General features: G+C 41.0%; 1 protein-coding gene across 2 annotated transcripts in view; it reads right to left on the minus strand.

The window, feature by feature from the left end:
- CNBD1 (cyclic nucleotide binding domain containing 1) overlaps positions 1–25063 on the minus strand; it is a 142887-nt gene that overhangs the window by 73151 nt on the left and 44673 nt on the right. The gene's annotated exons all lie outside the window — the stretch shown is intronic.

The following is a 25063-nucleotide window of genomic DNA, read 5'->3' on the forward strand; positions in this document are numbered from 1 at the left end:
TGCCTGCTCAGTTTCTCACTTGACTTGTACCTTGTCCATCCTACAGGTACCTGTGGCTCATACTATGGCAAATCAGGGTGGGGATTCATCTCACAGGATATAGTTTGGAAAATGAAAAGCAGAATACAGTTTGCAGTGATGCCATAAAAACACATTACACCCTAAAATTGATGACTTTATTAAGGTAAAATGTCAGTACAGTATGATGGAATTTTAATTCACCCAAATCCTGGAACACGAGAATGCTATAGAGTAATAATTAAAATATGCTTGTGTCTGGTTCTGGAAAGAAATTGCATTTTGAGTTATACATGTGTATCATTTAATAGAAGGGAGAAAAAATGTTTAATAATAAAGTGGTGCTAAGCTGCACTATGCCAACTAGACTTCAGAAAGTATATGAAAACTGGAATGACATCACTTGGCTTTCCATAGGAGTGTATGAACGAGCCAAAACAAGAGAATTTAAATTAAGACCATGAATGCCTTGGGAGATACAGCATATGTCCAGGGGAAGAAGAAGAAAAAGAAATAACATTTAGGTGCGCCTGTGTACTGACAGCCAACTTTTTTACAATGTGAGGACGCCATATGGTATGCAGTCAATAAAACATAAGCCTCACTAATTTTTAAGTTTTTTAAAAAAAACATTTCCTGAATGTTTCAGACTTTCCCAGGTTAAGGCCAAAAAGGCTGACTATGATCATCTCACCTGATTGACACACACTCATAAATTTTTGGCTGCTGGGTCCTTGGAGCAAATGTGAGAGAACAGATCATTCCATTATTGCACTGTGAGTCTTATGCACTCCCTCTCTAGCATCTGGCGTCAGCCATTGTTAGTGAAGATATACTGAGTTAGGGTGACCTTTGGTCCAGGAAAGTTGTTCTGGAACAATAAAGATGGGCTCATCTCGATTTACAGACTCCAGAGAGTAGCACCCCAACCCAACAAGGAAAGCAGGGTATTTGCATCACTAACAGACTTTCGACACTGCTGTGGTTGAACTTGATGAAATTCAATACGCAACCACAGGTCTTATTATTTGGATGCCTGGAAGATGGAAGAACTTACTGTGGTAAAATTGCTTTTCCATCTGTGTGCTATGTGTAAATCTTGAGCTTCAGTCATTAAAGCACTCTCATGTTCCCAAATTTGGGTGAAGTGAAATTCCATCACATCGCACTGACATTTTACCTTTTACCTTCCAAATGCAAGTATGTATACACCATATTTACCCACTAACTTAATCAGGTAACAGTGACCAGTATAGTGGCAATAAGCAGGAGTTCTTGAACATCTGTACCTCTGGCCTTGTACTTACAATGTAGACCCAATGCAGACATATTATCTATGCCATACTGCAGCTGGAACTACATAGAGCAAAATTAGCAGAAGTATAAATATATTTCTTTGCACCCTGCAAATTGTCATTTTATTCACACCGCAAAAGTCAGTTATCTAAGACAGACTTTACAGAAGCTTTGATTTCATAAGCAGACATATAGGACCAAATATATATATATATATTTCCCCCCCACATAGTTTCCTTGCCTAATCATCCTATTTGAGACTCATCCTATTTCAGTCTTTTTTAAAAAATATTGCAATAGATGATTCATTTGTTGCTGTTTTTTAACAGTACAAAAATGGGATTTTTAATCCTTCCATATATGTTCAATTAAATATCTCCAGGATTAAGCTGCTTTTCCTGACTGCTGTGGCATAGCTGTGACCTCTCCACCCTGTAAATCAGTCTCACAAATTGCACTGGATAATATCAGACTGTATCATCCGGAACAGTTTTGGAATTAAGACAGAAAGTTACTGTCAGCAATATGCTGGATCTTGCTGTGATTCATTCATTCGAAGGCCATCCTTTGACAGTTACAGAGCACAATGGTGAAATTGGGGGGGAAAGAAGCAATGCCATCAGATTTCAAAATGGCAAATGATGCACACACGTTAAGTGAATCTAACACAGGGTCATCCATCAGAACTATTAAATAAAATAAGAACACAGCCAAAAAACAGGAAAGGGTAAGAAAACTTCTTAAGGCTGCAAACCTAACCTCATTTACTTAGGTGGGAGCCCCATTGAATTTAATCAGATCTAAATGTAGAGAAATTTGATTCAGGTCACATTTAAAGGAGACCCTACCTAATATGTATTTTCTGAAGAAATACACATACTGAAACACAGCTATCCTTTGAAATTTGCACTTCTCTGAATTTTGTAAAGCAGTTCTCTGGCCAAGAAATGTAATCAAAAATGCACCTAATAGAGTAAAGTACAGTGGTACCTCGGGTTAAGTACTTAATTTGTTCTGGAGGTCTGTTCCTAACCTGAAACTGTTCTTAACCTGAAGCACCACTTTAGCTAATGGGGCCTCCTACTGCCACCACGCCACCAGAGCACAATTTCTGTTCTCATCCGGAAGGAAAGTTCTTAACCTAGGTACTATTTCTGGGTTAGTGGAGTCTGTAACCTGAAGCGTATATAACCTGAAGCGTATGTAACCCGAGGTACCACTGTATGCATAAAGATGCATATATTGGTGAGAATAGCACACAACAATGCATTATATTAGGAAAAATGTGTATATTAGGAAAAATTAACACTGAAATGCTTATAAATTTTCACACACACACACACAGATGTAGAAATGTGGAAAAATGAACTTGAAAATGGAAAGTAAGAAACTGAGAGAATCTACAATTGACAGATTTGTCCATCCTTATTTATAAGTAGACCTGGATAAGAATGCAAACTAATTATCTCGACAGGGATGTGGAACAAAGCAATGGGAAACTGAGCAAACACCAAACAAGGAGAGAGAAAATAAGAGCCACCAGAAACCGCGTTGCACAGTGTGAATGCAGGGTGACACAACATCCCAGCATAACATTTTCTGATGAGACACTTTTCAAATTGGATGGAGTGTATTTGTTGGCTGCGGGCAATGAACTCTGGTTACAGGACAGAGCTGCGGAATGTTTGCAGATGTGAGTGGTTTGGCAGCGAGCCATCCCTGACAGCGGCCAGTTTGAATGGCAGATAAAGGCACTAGGCTGGGTCTTTAGTTAAGCAGGTACCCTTTTAAAGGGGTTCAGGGCGGTGACTCTGTCCAGGAGTCCACATGGGAATCTTTGCGCCAAAACACCTCTCCCCAAGGTGGCCTGTGTGGGATCATGGCACCTGGTCCATGTTGGGGGTGACTCACTGGATTCCTATCAGCCAGCATTTGGTCTCCCTGATGCCAGATACATGCCCAATACATAAGCCAAACCTACTCTCATCTGCAGTCAGTAAAGCTGGGGCCTAATTCAACCAATGCTAATATCATGTGTTCATTTCCTTGGTCTGCCCTGTGCTGGGCTGTGGACATCATGCACCTGTGTGTTGGGGGGTGCCGTCAACAGTTCACTGGTGGTCTCCACCACTCCGCCTCATCTGCCCAGTCCCTGACACTATGATGGCAAGGATAAAGAAAAAGGAACACAAATGGAAGAAGTTCTTGCAAGCAAGAAACTTCAATCCTATGCAGTCTCATTGAATATGATTGGCATTATGTCTGAGAAAGCAGGCATTGCCTGTCTGTAAACAAGGTAAAATGAAATAACTGAAGCAAAATTTTCTGCAGCATATACTTTAAAGGAAGACAGAATTCAAAACACAGCTCTACCAATCAAATGAATGATGGGGATGGGTGTACAGCATTTTATCAGTTGTTTGTGCCAAACACAAGGAAGCAAGGCAGACCTTTTTGAGGTGAGGGTCCATAGCTCACTGATACACCAGGTAAAGTTGGGAAAGGCCCCTACTGGAAAACATGGAGACCTCTTGCCAGTCAGTCTGAACAATACTGAGCCTGATTGACTACCTGTCTGACACAGTACCAGGCAGTTCTGTGTTCTTATTCTAATGCTACCTCCTCAAAAATATTCCTACATCAAAAAGACTAGCATGCAAGAAAGAAGAGTGAGTCATAACCCTACTTTCCACTTCCAGTTTTCAATGTTGAAAGTTTTTTAGAAGGAAGGAAGGAAGGAAGGAAGGAAGGAAGGAAGGAAGGAAGAAAGAAAGAAAGAAAGAAAGAAAGAAAGAAAGAAAGAAAGAAAGAATTGTATGGAAGGATATTCTCATGTGAGCCATCACCTGCATGTTGATATATTACAGCCCAAACACAGGTTTACCCTCAAGGAAAGCTAGGCTTACTTTGCCTATGTAACGGGGATTAGTAGATGCTGTCTGTGTCAGCAATTTGGTCAGTGAATCTGATTAGAAGACAGTTGGAACTGTTCAGTCCTGGAAAGTTCTGAATCATCCAGATGGGTGGGGTAAGTGTTCTCCTGCCAAACCTGCCTGTAGTCAGCTGTTGGAGATAATTAGTGGTTATGCATGTTACTTTCCCTTCTCTTTCAGCTTAGCAATCATACTTTTGTTGTTAAATTTCCTTAAACAATTGCATCAGTTTTTTGAGAAACACAGTGAGCTGTAGACTCGGCTGAGCCTCTGCAGCTGTTTCAGGTGTGTGCTCTTTCTCATCTTCCTTCACAGCCTCTTCTGGAGTCCCTCTCTAAACCTCTTCACAGTCCATCAAAGACTTCCAGATTTATTGTCCCTTCAGCTAGGACCCTCTAGTCACTCAGTTTGCTTCTGTGGGAATTCCAAGCCCCCATTGACTTATAATTATGGACCAATCTATTTGAATATAATGTCCATCAAATAACCATTCATAAACTGACCACTTTGGGATGCTACTGCTCTTACATAAAAATGGAAACCCAGCTTGAACACTTCTGTTATCATCTTAGCAACAGTGAGAAACTGTGGTGGTTTAACTGCCACTAGGCCAACAGCTAGCAGACTTTGTCTGCTTTGTATCTTCCCATTGGTTTGAGCCAGGTATGAAACACAAGGTTTTTCTTCTTCTCACAGTTAACTATTTACATTTGATCAGCAGTGGTGGTTGGTGCATATTGGGACTGGAATGGCAGAAGTCAGGAAGGTCAACTGTAGGTGGAGCCAGAGCTAATGGTGGACAGAGCCCGTGCCATACCCTGGACCTGATGTAAGTAAGAAGGCAAGCAGGTGAAGGCTGGCTCAGGTCAGACTGAGGTTGGTGGGGCAGCACCCCATTCACCCATTGAAAAACATCCAATACTGATCAGTGTTTAAATCATTAAAATATTCCTACAATAAAACTCAACCTCGGAACATTGTGGTTTCTCCACACACACCTACTGACTGTGGCTACTCTAGCTCTGAAAGAACCTACTACTTTGGTTTTGACCTGACATGATGATTACTTTCTGTTATCTCTTGAGAACATCCTAGCATTGACTGCAATTTGGCCATTTACAAACCGGAGGATAAACTATGATAGAAGGTCCATATCTAGAAATTCATTTATCAACAAAAGCAGGCAAAAGAAATTAATCATAATTATTTTTTTAAAATGCTTCATTGTGTTAGAGAGGTTGATTCCCCCCCCCCTTGAGCTTGCATAAATATTAAAGAATATATGGATGAATGTTGCTTTGCATGTCATTTTCAATAATCTAAAACTTTTGAATGAACATTTTTTACCCAGCATGAGAAGTACTTTGCAGTTCTGTTATAATTATCCCATTTACAGATTTTAATGGGAAACTGTAGAGGCAGTTTTCCATTGTTTGTGTAAAAAAAATTACAGGAACTGTAGTATTCACTATATAATTATTGATTTACCCATTAGAACACAGGGGGTTTGAATGATAAAGAAGAGGGATAAATTTGGATAAGCCTGTGCTATGTCAATCTAGGAGCAGGCTCTTTCTTTGAAAACTACACAGACTCACAAAATACCCTTTTCAAACACTAGAAAATTGAGTGACAGATTTCATTTTAGTTGAGGAAGATAAGAAACATCAGACTAAGTTTGTGCATACATTAGGGAGTAGGGCTGGAATCCTGACAGTGTAATCTTATGCATTCCTACCCAGAAGCAAGTCCTATTAAGTTCAATGGGCTTCTTCCCAGGTAAACGTGTACAAGATTACAGCCTGAGGTGCTATTTAACATCAATATGAAACTGCTGGGAGCTGTCAGCAGGAGATTTGGAATGAAGTGTCATCAATATGCAGAGGACACCAAGCTCTATCTCTCTTGTCCATCTGAATCAGAAGAAGTGGTTAAGGTGTTGGACCAGTGCATGGATGTAGTGATGACCTGGATGGGGGCATATGAATGGAAGCTGAAGCCTGAGGACAAAGGAAGTATTATGTGTCCCATGTTTTCATATCTAAGAGTTGTTCTGCACAAGGTTGCACTCTCCCGGAAGGAGCAAGTTTGCAGCTTGGGGGTTGCTCCTGAATTCAACACTCACTGTCAGGTGGCCAGCTCCAGGACCTTTTGCACAGAAATGACTTGGCCATTGCTCTTCATGCTCTGGAAATTTCCAGATTAGATTGCTGCAGTGTGCTCTTTGTGGGACTGCCCTTGAGGTTGACTTTGAAACTTCAATCGTTCCAAAATGCAACAGTCCCTCTCCTCAAGAATCAAATGTAAAGTATGTTCAATTCTAATTCAGTACAGTCTTTGTTTACCCTTGACCATAACAAACCTTAAATTAACAAAAATACATTAAACCAAACCAATCGGGCAGCGAACTATATATACACACACAAAATGGAGCACCACAATGAAATAGAAGACCTATGCTAACTGAGCAGCAGACATTGTGATTACCACCTACAAACTGTGAAGCAAAGTATTTTGGGCTTTTTTTCACCAAAGCAAAAGGAGCAACCTTGCAAGAAATGACAGTGTTGCTATTGGCCAGGAGAAACTCTCATTTCTGTTGGGACTAGTGTTTTTAATCTCACTGAAGAAGCCGTATTCTGGACATTCTCATAAATGGCACAGGGGGAAATATGGAGAGGAATGCTTTCCTCTGCCTTTTCCCCACAAACACAATAATGCAGATTAAAAGAGACATTGCAATGCCAGCCATCTGTAATTGCCAAGGGCATTTGTTGGAAACTCAATAAGGTTAAAGTGTTCCTTGCATCAAATTCTGACAGATCTGGTAAATAAATCTTAATTCAGGAAAAGAGTACCTCCACTGTCACTGTCCTAAGCAACCTCACTTGGAAATAAGATGAAGTAGGAAAAGATATATTTCTAAGACAGCAGTATAAGAATTTAGATATCCCTAGAACAGCAATATGAAGCATTAACCATTTCTGCTGCTTTTCTTAAAATAGAAGGTGCCCAAAAGCTTGGTCAGAATGGCTTTTTCGAATTAAACAGACATACACCTGGAGTTGTGCACATATAAATTATTGGAAAATGAGGTACAGTGGTACCTTGGGTTATTAAGAACTTAATTCGTCCTGGAGGTGTGCTCTTAACCTGAAACTGTTCTTAACCTGAAGCCCCACTTTAGCTAATGGGGCCTCCTGCTGCCGCTGCGCCGCCGCTGCACAATTTCTGTTCTCATCCTGAAGCAAAGTTCTTAACCCGAGGTAATATTTCTGGGTTAGCAGAGTCTGTAACCTGAAGCATATGTAACCTGAAGCGTATGTAACCTGAGGTACCACTGTATATAGTTAGTCACTCTGGTATTGTTTTTGCTCTAACAAATGCCTGCAAATCCAACATGGAAGGACATTGGAGGAGGTCCAAAAAAGACCCATACCTTAAGTATAAGGGGAAAGTTTAATACATTGCTTCGCTAGCTTTGGGATTGATCTGGGTATCCAGTTGCATTGAGGCTAGGAAGTGACTTTAGCCAAACAAATGAAGATTCCACATTCAGACCTTCCTGCTCAACCAATGAAGGATTGAGAATGAAATCAGTGAGTGGGCGGATGGGGATGTTGGGAGCAGGACTCCTCCCCAACATGTTCCGACTGAGTATCTGAATTTGGTTGACAATGGAAATTGTCCCCACAATCAGGACACTTCAGAAGTCTTGGCTTCAAATAAGAACACTTCTGATGTGTAACTAATACAACGCAGACCCACATAGGCTGCTTGCAGTTTAGTGCTATTTTAATATGCAGAAATCCATAATTTGTTACAAAATGAATTATGTACTATAGTAACTAAACAAGCTACACGATAATACTATACTATACTACACTATAGACATACTATAGTAACTGAATTAGAACTAGCCATTAACTTTCCCTACTGTGTTCTTATGTATGATCTACTGGATTACGTCGACACTGAATGAAACAGAGCTATGATTTAACAAACTTTGATAACATAGCTGTGAGCTGAAAGGCAATCATTAGTGAGAACTCCAACAGCTAGAAGATAAACTGGAGTTATTGTGCATCGTAAACAGAAAATGAATTTGTGCTCTCATGGCATGCCTTAATGGAGACCAAGGATACTGCAGGGCCCCTCTACACTGGGCTTGTTCAGATATGACAGTCCACAATCAGGAAAAAAAATGTTTGAGGGCTCCTGTGCATCTCCATCTCTCCTCTGTCCTCCCTGCTCATGAGAAGATCTCATTTTTCCATGGTTTGCTCAGTCTTTGGGCAAACTGTGGTTAGTGCTAATCAGGCAGTCAGAAAAACAATGGTTTAAGACATGGTTTGGAATTCTGGTTAGTTTGCCTGATTCAGGCATCATTGCAAATCAGAGTCCAAGCAAACCCATAAAGAGACGTAGGAATCCAGATGCGAAAGAGAAGGCAAGGAGAAGGAAGAAACTCATAAGCCAACAGTATTTCCAACTGTGAGATGCTGGAAAATGAACAATATGGCAGACCACATTGTCTGTCTCATCTACATCCTTGTTAGATTCCCACCTACGTGATTCAGTCATGAATATTATGGGAATTTCACCAGTCATGTTCTATTAACTTAAGTTCAGTTGACAGCTTAGAAATTTTATTTTTTTTTAATTTTAATATGTACTTAGAGATGTTTTCATTTTTCTAACATTTTCTGTCTTTAATACCAGACTCTAGGAAATAGCTTGGGAGATACATGGCTAAATTATATTGTGATTAATTATCTCCTCATAACAGATTTTTTCTCCATTAAAAAATAGCTGAAAGTTGAGGAAATGCTTTCTAAACAGAGAATGTAACTGGTGGGGGGTGGGGACTGCACTAAGCCTTCGATAGAAAATCCAAAACAATCACACTGCAAGACAAATATACAGTTTATGAAAAGTAATAAAAATATCCTGCAGGGAACTGCTACCAGCACAAATATCCAGTGCCGAAGGAATTACTTATAAACACTGAGAGAAAGAGTGAGATGCATATAGTTCATTAAATAATGTTCTGTCTCGTGACAACAAGTTTAATGAAGATGTATGATAGAAACAGGAGGGGTGGGTGGGAGTGTTCTTCCGCAGCACTTTCTAATACATGAAAGTATTACATGGGTGCAGAGAAGAACTGATCTTACATACATAAATAGGTTTCTACATACATCAATAGGTTCTAAATAGGTTTTCTGCCTCCTTAATCACACCCAGAAGGTATTTCATTAATAGAACAATTCATTCATTCGTTCATTTAATTTATTCAGTGCCCTTCCTCCAAGGATCACAGAGCAGTTCGCAGTATAAAAATACAAAAAATGCATAACATAATAACAAACAAAACAATACCCCACTAGTTTTCTATATAAAATTTAAAAATTAAGAAAATGTTTGACTCCTGAGGTCAAACACTATAAATGTGATAAGGGTGGCCATGTACTTTAGCTGCGTATTTTGAATACCAAACAGCATGGACATTTATTTTGTATCTCTTGGAGAAGTACTGTTTTGACCATATAGCATTACTTCTAGAAAGCTAGACACTTGGGCCACTGTCTAGTAGACCTGACTCTGTACTGGATCACCTTGAAGAAGGAAACCATTGCTTAGCCTCTTTACATGTCTATGGAGAGCCGAACAGGAATCCATTGATTTTGCAATTATTCTCTGCCCCACTCCTTTCCCATTTTCTAATCTGCTACAATTGTGTAATAGGAAAGCTAAATGGGATGCATGAGTTTTTGATACATGGTCCTAGGTAGTATAAATATTTTGAGTTGTATTCTACCTAATCATAGCAAACTTCCTTATATTCATTTTAGTGATTTCTCTGGGTCCATGCCGAGTATAATTTAGGTAGACAAAAGCCCTTTAGTTGAAAGCAACATTTTTAATTTGCTATAGGGCCCAAAGATGATGCACTCTTGATGATGAAATGCACTAAAGTTGATTTATATCAATTATTCAAATAAGTATTTTTCTTGATGATTAATATCAAAATTAAAATCATTATTTAAATTGTACTGATTTAAATCAGCCTATCATGAAGTGCACTACATACCTGAAAATATGGAAGATAATCTATGCATAAATTCCCATGACTAGAAACCAGAAGGACTTTGGGGGAATCTTCCCCTCCATTTTAAAATTTAAAAGATTGCTCCATTTCTTTCTCCGTTCATATTGCTTTGTAACATCCCTTAATATTCTCAGAACACTCCAAACCTTTGAATACTTAATGTAAGGCCAGTAAGAGTTGCATTGAAAGTAACATCTTGAAAGGTCTAATCTGCTGGGTTTGGATTCAATATATATAGACGTAATTAAAGTATTTGTTCTAAGGTTTGAAAGTTTATGACATAACAAAGAAAACTTTTTGAAACAAAATTAAGGATATAAACAGTTCATTAACCAAGTATGTTTCACTGCAGCATTTACAGAGTCAAATTAAGAAGGCTTCAGCTGTGCAGACAAGTTGTCTGATCAAGTTAGCTTTAATGATAAGCAGAATTAGATTCCCTTTGTGAATGGTTGGCACCCAGCTGCATCCAACTATAAAAGAGTTATCAAAGAAAGCTTCCCATTAGTTTTAAAGTCAAAATGATTTTTAAAAGTAATCTTTCCAGCTCAACTGGCATCCTCTCAATAGCTACACAGTCTTTATAGGATAGGGGTGGAAATGTCACTACCATCCGTCAATGTGCTCTTCTTGTAATTTAAATAGATGCCGATCAAATAACCAGGCAGGAGAAACAGAGAAATGTTCTCTGGAGAGAACGGAGATGGGAGATTAATCTAATTCGCAGGCCTACTCTTTTCCAACATGCAAATGTCACATACTTTTTCAAAATGTTGCCTTGGGAGACAGGATATCGCAATACTGCAAATTCAGTTCACTCATGGTAGCTCCATAGCGACACCTGAAATGTGAACCTAGGAGAGTCATAATACTTGCCTTAAAAATGAGGGAATCCATGGGTGCAGGTGGCAGATCCAGAGCCGTCCTCCTAGTGGCAGTGATGGGGTGAGGTGAGGCAAGGGGAGCTCTGGGTTGACAGTGACAGGTCTCTAGGTATGCCTACAGAGCCACTACCATCAACCCAGAGCTTCTCTGACCTTAGCACCATTTCACCCTGTCCATACAAGTGCATTAATGCTGCCCAAAGGAAGCCACTACTTCCATCTCTCCCCTGTGAGCTACCACCGAGTTAAACATTACAAACCCCTGAATACTTGGGAAATAACTCCTCTCTCCCTCTCTCTCACTCACTTACCAATCCACTTACTTGGTTCTTGTTCCATCATAAGTTGTCCCTTTAGCATCAGCTACTGCTGATCCAACAATAGTGACAATGTTAGGGTCAGAGAAGAAAAGAGAGGCCTCTGTTTCCGTCACTCTGAAGCACTAGGAAACAGAATTTTCCCAAGGCTCCTGTTGACATTCCAGGAGCCATGGGAAATGAAGAGGGACAGAGAGGGATGGACAGAGATGAGGGTGAGAGAGAGAGGAACAGGGGGGATGAAAAAGGGAAGGAGAATATCCTGCAAATTAGGTTCTAAAAAGAAAGACATATCTGATACTGGGTGCTAAAAGCAAACCCATTTTCCTTTTGTAGCATATTAGCCATTTAAGCCTTTTGATAACAGGTGAAAAGAAACTACTACTTCAAGGATACATGAGAGATCTATTTAAGGCTGTAATCCCATCAGTACTCAAATGTGAGTAAGACCCACATATCTCTGTGGTACTTACTTCTGAGTTAAGGTGTGATGTGTAAAGAAAAGCACACTATTTGAAATGCATATTTCTTTCACAAACTTGATAATGTAAATAACACCCACTCTTACAATCCAAACACAAATATCTGTATACATTTGCCGGGGCTGAATGATGAAGCAAACTACCTCTCTGACTTATTTGTTTCTGTGCTTTGTCTTAATATTGTCCCCCTACAAACTACCACTGTCACAGAAGTGCTATAACTGTCATAAGATGATAAATTAGATAGCAGAAAAGAAGGTGGATTCCTACATGGTGTGCAGCTCTGAGCAAATTATTATTAGTCTTCTCAGAAAATAATGCATGAAGGTGAAAAGCATACTTTTTTAAGAGAGAGAATATAAGTTTCAGATTGTTAGATTTTCCTATGCTGCCCACCCACCCCCACAAAAGAGAATGAAGCAAATGGAAATCAGATGGTTATGCCCCATTAATATTCTACAAACACAGTTAAACTTTCCAGCAAGTAAGGAAATTGGTGGAGATGAGAAGGAAGGAAAAAGGAGAGGAAGAGAATATTAATCAAACAAAATCAATATGAACATTAATATGAAAAGTTTATGCCACTTCAGAGTTTCCTGCCTTTACAGAACAGATCAATAAGCTGCAATGGAATATCTTACCATTATCAATAAAAAATCATCTAATATGAGATAGTGGCTTCAAACAGAAAAGCAATGGAAATTGGAGTATTTTAAAAATCCCTCAAAATGTGACAGCATAGCCTCTCATATAAATCGGTGCAGCTTTGCTAAAGAAAATTGGACTAGACAATCAACTGAGGCTGTTTGTGTGCTGAAACTCCCCAAAGTCACCCCTGTGATGGCTCCTATTTTTTAACCATCAGCCTCTAAAATGTGCACCCTAGATGCATAGAAAACAAAACGGGAAGAAATCAATCAATGTAAACACCAGGTAACCAAAGTTCTTTCCAACTGTGCTGATCCATAAAACACAGCAGTGGTGTGGCAAATGAGCAGTAGAAATATGCTTGCTAAATACTCATTAGCAGCATGTTCTTAGAATAAATGACAGTGTTAAGTCTAAAAGAAAATGAGGTGTACATCACATTCTAGAAAAGAAAATTAAAAGGAAAGATGGCAGGGTGTGGAGGGTGTGGTATAATTCATATATTTATATTTATCATGATGAGCGGGTCTCTTGTGCCTGTGCAGCTCGTTTGTGTGGTGCTGTATTACAGTTTAGCATTTTGTCCAAATGCAGCCACAATTTTCACATGAGGTTTCTGCACCACATTATTTTAAGGTCATAGTGGAGGGACAGATGATGTCTTTACCAAGAAAGTTGGGTGACCACCAGTTAAGTTTGAACTGAGTCAATGCAGTGGTGGACTTTGGATTGCGTGTCAAGACCCTCAAGCCAGCTCCCGTTAGAATAAAGAAATTCACACTGACGCAGAATTTTGGTTTAAGGTTAATGGGCAAAATTTAGGCCACAACTTTATTGATTACAGCAAATGTGAGCGGTTTTGGCTTAGGCATTGGCAAAAGACTATATCGGACTCCTGCCCCCTTTGCAGGAAGTCAGTAAGGGTAAACCACCAAAAGAGGGAGCTGCTTCGGGGGAAGCCGCCTGCATTTCCCCCCAGTGTTCCCAGAGGCCTGGCATGGCCCTAGCCCCTCAACTGGACTTCAGACAGGATCCAGGCCCCGGATTCCCTTAACAGAATACCCTTGGACAATGGGACAATGGAGGGGCAGGCGATGGCTGACCTCCCCTCCCCCACTCATCAATAAGCCAATGCCTAACCACCAAACCTTACAAAGTTGTGACGATTGCTAAGAGGTAGGCGAAAACCAAAAGGCTAGTGCTAATCTGCCAAATGGAAAAATTCCTACCCAGTCCCCGTCCCAAGATGGGCGACCAACCGAAGTCCAAAGCAAGACCAGAGGACACCTCAATTAAAGGGAGAGTGTGTTTGGCAGCGTAAAGCAAGTGCTTGGCACACATCGCATTGCCGCTGTTATACCTCCCCACGATGACCTCACTCAAAATGATTGGCCAATAGGCCTGGGGTGAGCATGGTGCCACCCCGGCGTGAGGGTATTACTCTGCCCACGCCAGGGTGGGGGGAACTGGGTTGAGGGCCTGCCTGCAACCAGGACCATCTTTTAAGATGATCCCACCTCTCAAATTTCAGCAGCATCCTGTGTGACACTAAAATTTGCAGATATAAAAAGGAGTATTTGCTAATGAAATAAACAAGGTGTTTAGAGTCCTGAGAAAGCATGTGCAAATAAAGATGCTGTGAGACCTAAGACCTCAGTCAGTTAAAAGAGCAGGTGGCACAAAGTAACATCATCTCTTTTCTGAGAATGGGAGACTAAGGCAATTTCCGTCTCTCACCAGTGTGCTATATATGAGTCAATGTGAGATTTAAATCCATAATACATCCATGTGAGTTCAATGGTCGATGCTACAATTATATATTGTATACTGTAGAAGAATGTCACTTATCAGGGAAAACAGGCAAACTAGCCAAAGGAAATTGTTTTCAGGGCCTTAAAGAAATGTAGACAAGCAACTCCATTAATCCTACTCAGCATTTCCTCGCTTAAATCAATGTAAGCCTTCCTTTGGTGCCTTCCTGTTTGAATGCCTCATGTTTCTCCTATGAAGAAAATGGTAAACATCAACAAAGAACAGCCTTTGCCCTCCTGTAATCCTTTTCATGAATCATTCCACAGGTCAGAGGTATATGTTAGAACATGATAATCTTGTGGGAACATGTGCTTGGGGAGGAAGTGGTTTCTATAACAGACACTTCCATGTCTCCTTCCCCCCCCCCCCCCCGAATGTCAGCCTGGGCACACACCCATCATCAGTGCATTCTGGCATACATTCAAAGGCTAACATTATCTTTGAGACCTAACAGAAAGTAGATCCCTGCCCAGAAAAAAAGTAGATAAATGTAGCATTTCAATACTCTGATGATACAACTGTATCACAACTTAAATTATCTGGTGTTTTCTTGGTGGGGGGGGCAGGTTAGTACAACAAAGCAAATGCTTGAAGTGCCATGTATATTATTTGTTCAGTGGGTACTGCTGATAGTATTTGGCAGCTGAAAGTCTGATACTTCAAAATAATATCAAAGGATGGAGTTGTAATGGCAGAGGCAGCAATAGCCAAATTGGGGTTTGGCTGTTGGATCCTAGCATCAGGCCTGCTTATCCCTCTCCATCCTGTCTTTGCACAATCTTACCAGAACCACCAACTGGTACAGTTTCTCTTCATATCATATATGCTTTACATAACATGACTGAAAAAATTGGGAAGCCATCGCTGGATCATGAATCCAGGCTATGACTTTCAGATACCCTCATATCTTAGAAACCTGTCTATACCAACCTATCGCCGTTTATTTACCAAAGCCAGACTAAATGTATTTCCATCGGAAGTGCTAAATGGTAGACTGAGAGGCATCCCTTATCAGAATAGGCTTTGTTTATGTTCTCAGGATTGCATGAATCATATTTTACTGCATTGTGGGCAGTATGCGCAAGAAAGGGACCAACTGATCAAACCCCTACTGGCAAATCTGCTGAGAAAATCTGAAGCCTCCCATATTAAATATCTTTTGGATGACAGGTCTAATGATATTACACTGGCCATGGCAAAGTTTCTCTTGGAAGTTAAAAGAAACAAGGATCATCATGCTTGAGACAAAACAAAATGACTGCCTCGGTTTCTCTCTCTTTTCTGGTTGGCTGTCTTAATTGAATTTTGTTCTGAAATTGTTCAATCGGTCTTTGGATCATAATAAAGATTTATTTTTATTTTTATTATACATGTCTGTTCAAAATTAAGTTTAGGGCTTGTAAACACTTCTGCTTGCCCCATGCCTAGAAAGCACTGGTCCAAAGAGTTTCCCCCCTGTCCTGCTGCTTTCTCAGGGAAGACCTGCTCTTTAGTTTTAAACTGGAACAAGCAGCAATCCAAAGAAAACCCCATTGCTGTTTGCTCCAACAGAACACTAAAGAGAGATTTTCCCTGGGGGGAAGCAGCACAACAAGGGGAAGTGTGGATAAGCCCTTAGTTGGACCTATTTCTTGGGAAGTGGGTGCAGTCTTACTGTAATTTACCCCATTGTCTGCAATTTCTTGGTATAAAAGGTGCACATTTGTCTCATTGTTGATTATGAAATTTTTCCTATTTGTGGTCAGATTTAGATCAACCTGAGCCTGCAGTCTTAAGCACAGCTGCATAGCAATAATGTTTCCCTGAAAACTTTGCAGACTTACTTTCAAGGGAAGTTAGGGATCAGGGTGTAAGTGAAAAATCTAGAGGGGGCTTTTGTTGCAGACTGTGTTAAATAATATGGCAGCCTATTTATCTCAAGCATTTCTGCTCGGAATCTAGCACTCTGAATTCAAACTGCCACATTAGTCGTGCATCACATCTTGTGTATGTGCTCTAGTGACATCTAGTGAAGAAGTGCACAAAAACCAATGACGGAGCTACAGGGACTCAAAAAACAAAGAACTGTTCAGAACTATTTCTTTAAAACACACACATACACAAATGCAAACGAAACCTAAAGTTCTGTTTATGCTTTGTGGCCTGTTGATTCCATGTCTGTGAGGTTGAAAGGAAACACAGCAAGTCATTTGCAGTTCATATGCACATACTTTCCAGCATAAGACCAATGTAGAACCTGAGTTTCTTATGGAGAGTCATCTTTGCTCTCCTCTTCCTCTATCTGCATGGAATGTTTGTGGGCGGGAAACAACTGCACATCATCTTACACACTGTATTCTTCAGGTGCTTCGTCATGTGCTTACAGGCCATCGGGCACTTATGGATTTCTGACCAGGAGTAAACAATTAATTGGTCCCAAACCTTGAACAGAATGAAATAGGGTGAAAGACTTTTAGGTAAAGGGGTAAAGGGCCAGTCTCAGGCATTTGGCTGCCTGAGTCAAAAGACAAGATGGCACTCCATCCTATTCCAGGTGCAAAAGCTAACTAAACCGGCAGTTTAATATTAATTCAATCAACAATGGTAGGAAACACAGGGCAGGTTCAGTGAGACACACTGCCTTCCAACACCATGCTACAGATCATCGCCTTTCAGCACCTGCCATCTGAGGTGACTGCCTCCCTCTACCTAATGGTAGGACTGCCCCTGGAAAATTCTACAGAACTAGGCATGTTCTGGATTATTTGGTTCTGTTCCTATTATTTGTTTCTGTTCCTGATATTTGGTTATACTTTTTGCCAAATGGTTTTTAAGGCACAGCTTTAGACTTGATTAGTTTTATTTGAGATTTTAAAATTGTTTGTGTCGTACACCATCTTGAGGGTCATCACGTCTAAAAAAAAGTACACAAAATAGATAGATAGTTCACTATAAGTATAGAATGAGCTCCATGTGAATGTACTAGTGGGATGCTTTCATCCTGCTCCCAGAATTAACAAAGGCTGGTGGGTGTCTACCTGCAGTACAGGTAGAATGATATGAATCCAAGGTCTCCACAAGGGGCAGAAGCAGGCTCACACATAGAATTGGTCCTTTATATTGAGAGCAGAAGGCAACAAAGCTATTTTAGCTATGGAATGGTAAGGCTTCTGGCTACAGACCGCATTATATCAGCTGGCTATAACACGGTAAAACAGTTTTGTCGTAAAGAAAAATAATGCATTGGTCCAAAATATGCCCTATGATTTTAATATTAATATTGCTGCTGCCTTGTCTCCTGAATGTACAGGTAGAATCCAGGTTTCAACCTGATTGTTCAATTTATTTGCCTTTTGTGAGGCACTAGGTTTCCTAGAACAGTAAAAAAGGGGGGGTAAGGTCCCCCGGACGGTTAAGTCCAGTCAAAGGCGACTATGGGGACTAAACCGCTTCTGGTGCAACGGAACAATGTGATGGAAGCCAGAGGGCACGGAAATGCTGTTTACCTTCCTGCCACAGCAGTACCTATTTATCTACTTGCACTGGTATCCTTTCAAACTGCTAGGTTAGGCAGGAGCTGGGACAGAGCAACGGGAGCTCACCCTGTTGCAGGGATTCGAACCATCAATCTTTTGATCGGCAAGCCCAAGGTGCTCAGTGGTTTAGACCACAGCACCACCTGCGTCCCTTTTACCTTCCTAGAACCGTAGGCATCTTCTGACATTGGAAGCTTTGACTTCAGTTCTAAATTAACCAGAGTTTAGCATGTTGTCTGAACACTAAACTGTGGTTAATTTGAACAACATTTAGTTGGAACAAGCCTACTCCAGAAATTATTGAAGTTTAACTGCTGCAGACTACAGATAATCTAAAACAGAAAGAGAACTCCAAGATTCTTCTCACACCTGTACCAGAGGATGAAAGGGAGTGTGTAAGCCCACACCGCACAGCAGCTTATTGTCACGACAATAAACTATGGTTTCCCATTTCATTCAAACCAGCTCACTTTTACCCATTTGGGTATACTCATTATTACGTATGTTTCAGATTCCAGTCTGTATCATTTGTTTTTGAAAGGATTCATCATTTCTACCCAATATCTCAAGGCCACAAAGGATTTTGTACTGTGCAATATTTCACCAAACCTTTCTCCCTATTTTAATATTTGTTGGAATTATGTAAATATGAAGCTGCCTATGATTGTGTGTCTTGATATATAATAATGAGCACTCCACAGTATTTGTTATTTCAGAAACACTACTGTGGAAGAGCTCGTTTTTTAGTTTCATTATTCTTGTTTGTAGAAGAACTAGAATTCATAAAAGTCAGCCACTTCCATCCCTCTAATGGCAAAGCAACGCAGCCACGCAGTAACTAGCCAGCGGCAAAGCTAAGCCTGCTTAATGGAGCAACAAGATTGATCAGCAGATGTTAATGTATGTTTCTTGGAGCCCCACTGCTTTCAGATAACATTATGTATGTTTTATTTTATTGTTTGTGAATTAATAAACAGCAGCCCTATCTGCAATATTCTTTTTTCAGTGAATGGGGAAATTGTGACAAAAGTTTAGGCTTGGAATCATGCAGATGTGATGATCAGAGAGCCATACAGCTGAATTCCTCACTTCCCAGAGAGTATGGTCTCAGCAATGAACAGCTGGATGCAATTGTTTTCTAAAATAGCCGTACTCACCATTCGTGGCAAATGTGTTCATGGCAAAACCTTGCCCAGTATTTTGCTGCAATCTATAGGCTACCGTGCCGCTGGGCAAAGGCATCCCTTGCTTATTGGGCACAGAACAGGGCTTCTCTTCATATGTCTTGTTTTCTTATCCCACCTTCCCACCGAAAGCTCTTTCCTAAGTCCTAGGTCTTGCGTAGAGAAAGAAGTCTGTGACCAAACAAACGGCTGCACTACCAGTGTGAAAACAGCATGTGCTTTTCTTTGGCTTATAGGGGTAATATGTGGCTTCCCTCTTTACACAAGACCTGGAAACATAAAAAGAGAAGTTGTTAATCACTTGTGCGTTCTCTGTCTCTAGGGTACATCAACACCATACATCTGAAGCACCCCCCACAAGGATTCTGGGAACTGTAGAATGTTATGGGTGCCGAGGGTTGTTAAGAGATTCTTATTCCCCTCACAAACCTACAGTTCCCAAAGTTCCCTGGGAAGTGGGATTGACTGTTAAAATACTCTGTAAACTGTAATTTTAAGATACGAGCTGCCCTTATTGACATCAAAGCCTGCTTCCCTGAACGAGATCTGACTTAAGGGTTAATCTGACTGAAAGGATCCAGCACACGTTCATGTGTATTCTAAAGCAACACACATGTATTTCACATCTGATGCAGGATTACATTCAAACATTTTACCCAAATATGCAAGTTTCTTCACGTACAGTTCTTAAACGAGCTTTTACTCCAAAGTCGAGACAAAAAGAGGAGAGGGGGTTTGAAAAAGCTTTACGCATTTTAAGCTCAGCTGCATGCTGGTGAGTCCCACAGCATTACTATGTAAGAAGGCAGATCGGGATTTGAGTATTGCATTCATATATACTTTATATTAGCAAAGTGTTAACAACAATCACATAACAAAGGAGGCACTGGAAATACTCTATCTCATAGCAAAAACTATAAAGTTATTGTTAAATTTTTATATCCTACATTTCAGCATCAGTTTGAAGATGCACAAGAGTGCATATTTTTTATTTTATAAAAAAAGGAGAACCAAAACCAATCCAGTAAAAAACAGCTGACAAAATATAACCAAGGAACCAGGCAAAATGAGATCAAATATCCTGAATCCCAAAAGGACAACATAATGTCATCGGGAAGGGAGACAAGCAGAGGTCCCAGGGCAGGGAGTTCCAAACCTCAGGCGCAGAAGAACCACCTTTTAGGCACACCCATCAACCAAACCTCAGGTTGTGGAAGGACTCACAAGTGGCTTGGCAGGTTCATGTAAGAGGAGATGGATAATAAATATGGAGAATTATGCAGGAAGATAGCATTTCCCCACCCATCCCTCAGTGGGGATGCTACCATGTATTCTTTCATTATTAGTATTGCTGCATATTCTGCCAGCATGTTCCTTGTGGTCTGTTTCAAGGATCAGATTAAACCTTAATAATAGTTCTGTGCCATCATGACTTATTTCAGCTTGCCATCAAAACACTAATGGTGATTCTGGGATGATAAATATAGAGTTACTATATTGAGAACTTGGGTTAATCAGAAAGATGCTGATTTGAGTGTGCCCTTAAATGGCCTTGAGGGCGGAAGATGGAAGAAAAAAGGAATGTCAGACCCACTGTTGTGCTGTGCTTCAAAGCTGTCCTATACAAATGCAAGAAATGTTTCTTTAGCTAGAGGTATAATTTCAATATTAAGATTTTCCTTCACAGTGGAACCCCTGAGCAAAAATACATATTTAAAGAACACCATAATATGGTATACAAAATCTGCATGCATTTTGAAAACAGGATCTGTGAACAGGAAGCAAGATTCCAATCCCTCCACACAGTGCTCAAAAGCTGCACAATAATTCCATTCCAGTGTAGCCAAAGAGTGTGAGATAGCAGAAAGAGATCAATGCAAGGAGCTGGTCAGCCATGCTGCCATTGCTCAGTATCACCACATTTTAACCCTCCCTTCTCAGATGAAGAGGCTGTTTTCCCTTGCAGCAGCCACCTTTCCCAAAAAAAGCAATGGTTTGAATGCACGGATTGGGCTGGCTGATAACCAGAGCCTTGAGAGCTCCCAGCTGCCCTCCTCAGGCAGAAAGGCTTTCCTGCTCTCAACAGTCACCCCACCTGAGAAGGCAAAGCTCTGAAGGCCACCACAATCCATACCTTCAAAGGCTCCAATCTGAGAAATAGTCCATGGGGTAAGCCCCGTTTCATGCCCAATGAGCACAAGACGCCTTTGCCCAGTGGTGCTGTGCCCCATAGATTGCAGCAAAATACTGGGCAGTATCTTCTCTGTGTGATGGGCCCATGGGAAAAAGTTGTCCCATGGGCCCTTGCTGCAGAGGGAAGGGGAAAGCCTATATAAACCTGCTTCGTCTGGAGCTCACAGCCATTTTGCATTGAGAGCTTCTAGCACACCCACCCTTGGGTTAGAGCCTTCACTGAGCAATTTTGGGTCGCTGGTTGACAGCCAGAAAGGATTTCCCCCCCTCTTAACCTGATTGGCAGGCGAGAATTCTACCACTGCTGTGGGTTAAACCACAAAGCCTAGGACTTGCCGATCAGAAGGTCGGTGGTTCAAATCCCCGCGACGGGGTGAACTCCCATTGCTCGGTCCCTGCTCCTGCCAACCTAGCAGTTCGAAAGCACGTCAAAGTGCAAGTAGATAAACAGGTACCGCTCCGGCGGGAAGGTAAACGGCGTTTCCGTGCGCTGCTCTGGTTCGCCAGAAGCGGCTTAGTCATGCTGGCCACATGACCCAGAAGCTGTACGCCGGCTCTCTCGGCCAATAAAGCAAGATGTGTGCCGCAACCCCAGAATTGGTCACGACTGGACCTAATGGTCAGGGGTCCCTTTACCTTAACCTTAACCTGATTGGCACTTGGTTGTTGTTGGGGGTTTTTTTGTTTTGTTTTTGTTTTGCCTTTCCTTAGTGAAATTATGACTTTCCTTTGCACAGGCAGGATTTAGACAGGGGAGATCCACAATGGATCACTGCCTGATCTTACAGCACCTAGCTGAGAAATACACGTCGCACCACAATCACCACCTATTCGCAGCATTTGTAGATTTTAAAGCAGCCTTTGACTCCATCCCAAGAACCCGACTCTGGGACAAACTCAACAAATCATCCATAGACCGACGTCTGCTGCTACTAATATACAAACTGTACAACAACACACGACTTCGCATAAGATGCAGCCAAGAAGGTCAACTCTCTAATTTCATTAGAACAACAAAGGGAGTTATTTGTAGCACAATACTACTTTTAATGTCATATTTTTATAAATTGCTTTCTGTCACTGACCGTATTAAAGATATTTGATTTGATTTGACTTTCCTTTGTTAGGCGGAGGAACATTGTTTGTTTGAGGGCAGAAATGGCATTGGGCAGGATCAATATAGTACAGGGGGCCTCCATAAGGGGCCTGAGGCAAACGCAAGTGTGGGTTCAGTATCCACCTGGTTGGAACCTGCACTCTGGTCCCCCCGTGAGACCTTGCTTGCTTGGTTTGCACCATGGCAAGGTTCAACACTGGCTGACTCCCATCATATAGGTTTGGAGGGAGCCAAACCCAGAGGATCCATTCCATCAACATGGGGCTTGTGGAATGATGAAATGTTCCTGGGACCCAATGCCATGCGAACCCTTGCCCTGCCTGCTGCTGTCAATAAAGATTTGGCCTGATTTTATCCCATCACCATTGTAGAGGCTGGTTATTTTGCTGCTATCATGGGTCACATAATACGCCTGCCTGGGCAAATCCAGAGGATGGAAACATCTACATCTCCACACACTAGGGTTGCCATATTTTGAAGAGCAAATAAGAGGACGCATTTGCCGACTTCTACTTTTAACTATGGATTGCTATAGTGACTCTCATTTTATATACCCCTGAAAAAGAGAACGTGTCCTGGAAAAAGAGGACACAAGGCAACCCTAACACACACACATTTTCCTGGGGGCTATCACTTGTTCATTTTATTTCTTGTACATCAGGCCAACAGGAATGATTCCCAAGAAAACAATATTGACATCATGACTGCAAGTTTTGCATGATGGTGACTCTGACTTGACAACTGACTAAATCTTACAGCCTATGGAGAAAAGCAAACAAGAGAGAGGACTGTGATCAAAAGATTTGCTTTGATTTTTCTGAGACGCCTAAGACACCAAGCCACATTAAGAAAACATGTTCACTAATTAGAACAGTAGTTATGAATTTCAACTTGCTGCATGATTAAAACTGTTTGTTATTCATCAGCCTATAAAAAGGTGGTTAAAATATTAATTTGATTCTGGAACCACAATTTGACTAACAAAATTTATCTTTTTAGTAGTGTATATTTGCATAAGTAAGTAGTTACAAGAGCCCACACTGATAGGTAATGCAGAAACATTGTCAAAGTGCCAGAATTATACTTTGACAGGTGACAATCAAAATGCTTCGAAGCTAGCCCCATCCTATTACAGTACAAATTAAACAAATAGGAAGCTGCCTATGTGTAGATCAAGGGAGGTTATCTTTTTATAAACATTGAAAATTGTTAAGAATTTCAGGAAGGCTGGATTAATCACTGTACAAAGCAGGCTAAAGAACTGGACTTCAGATGACATGGGACTACTACTGCTGCTATGTTATCTTGTGGTTCTGCAGTTTGAAAATTAAGGCCCTTCTGCAGTTTATACCCCATGACTCTGGGCCAGAATGCATTATCCATTCAACCCAATCCAGAGCACTGCATGAAGAGAAGAATACAATTGGCATTTCCACATAAGCAACAAATCTAACCTTCCTCCAGTGTCTCCAGACCATTCATGCATTGTCACATTTGAATGCAACTTTGTACATATTGTTGCATGCTACCCCAATCTCCAAGTGGTACAAAATTCCAGAGGTTCTGGGCATGCTTACCCAGGGTTGTGTTTCCTTTTTGGGAATGAGGCACAGCAGAGACTGATGTCTTTACAAAATATCATCTATTTACACATATACAACCTGAGCTTGTTTTTTCTCCAGTTTCTAGCTCACATAACCCCAAACTCTGTTAGGATATTTCCGTTCCACCTTAAAAGGGAGCAGGATGTTTGTGTCACAGCCTGCGTATTTCCTGTCTCACAGGATGTTTCTGTTGTCAGTTGCTTTCGTTTTCTTCTTGTTGCCTGAGCAGCCAAAGCAGACGGTCATGGTTTCTTTGTTCTGACCAACGCTGAATAAACTGTAAATATGCTCTCCTGCTGTGCATCTTTTGCTGTGTGAATTCTGCTGATAGAGTGTGCACAAGTCCAAGAATGTGGCAATCTAAATTCTTGAGGCTTCGTGTCGCTGATTGCTGATACTGCGTGACTACGGGAGATCGATGGATCGTCCGGCACCGAGCTTGGGGGCTCAGATGGACTTTGTCTCCCTGGCAGTATCCCAACAAACTCTGCCCTCAAACTCAGGCTTTGTCCTTATAACTATCTGAGAGCTGAAGGAGGGCCCTCACCCATTTGTTGTCCAACACAAAGCCCCATTTCCTTTCCTTTGTTCTATTAATGACCCAAGCCCAAGGCTGTTACCGCATTAGGAAGCTAGCCTGGCTGGATTACCTTTTAACACATTGCAAGAAAAGCCAACCAAGTAATATTTTGGCCTTTCAATTTTAGACATGTAAAATCTTAATCTGACTGGTCAATGGTTACTAGTCATGATAACCATGTTCTACCTCCACTGTCTGAGGCAGCAGGTCTCTCAATGTCAGTTGCTGAGGAACACAAGTTAGAAGGGAGCAGTTGGGCTCAGGTTGTGGACCTTAAGGATCTCCTTAGCCACTGTTGAAACAAGATGCTGTACTATAATGGACAGATGGCCTGATTCAGCAGACACTTCCCATGTACTTATGATATT

Source organism: Podarcis raffonei, chromosome 7 (assembly GCF_027172205.1).
Source record: "Podarcis raffonei isolate rPodRaf1 chromosome 7, rPodRaf1.pri, whole genome shotgun sequence".
Taxonomy (NCBI): Eukaryota; Metazoa; Chordata; class Lepidosauria; order Squamata; family Lacertidae; genus Podarcis; species Podarcis raffonei.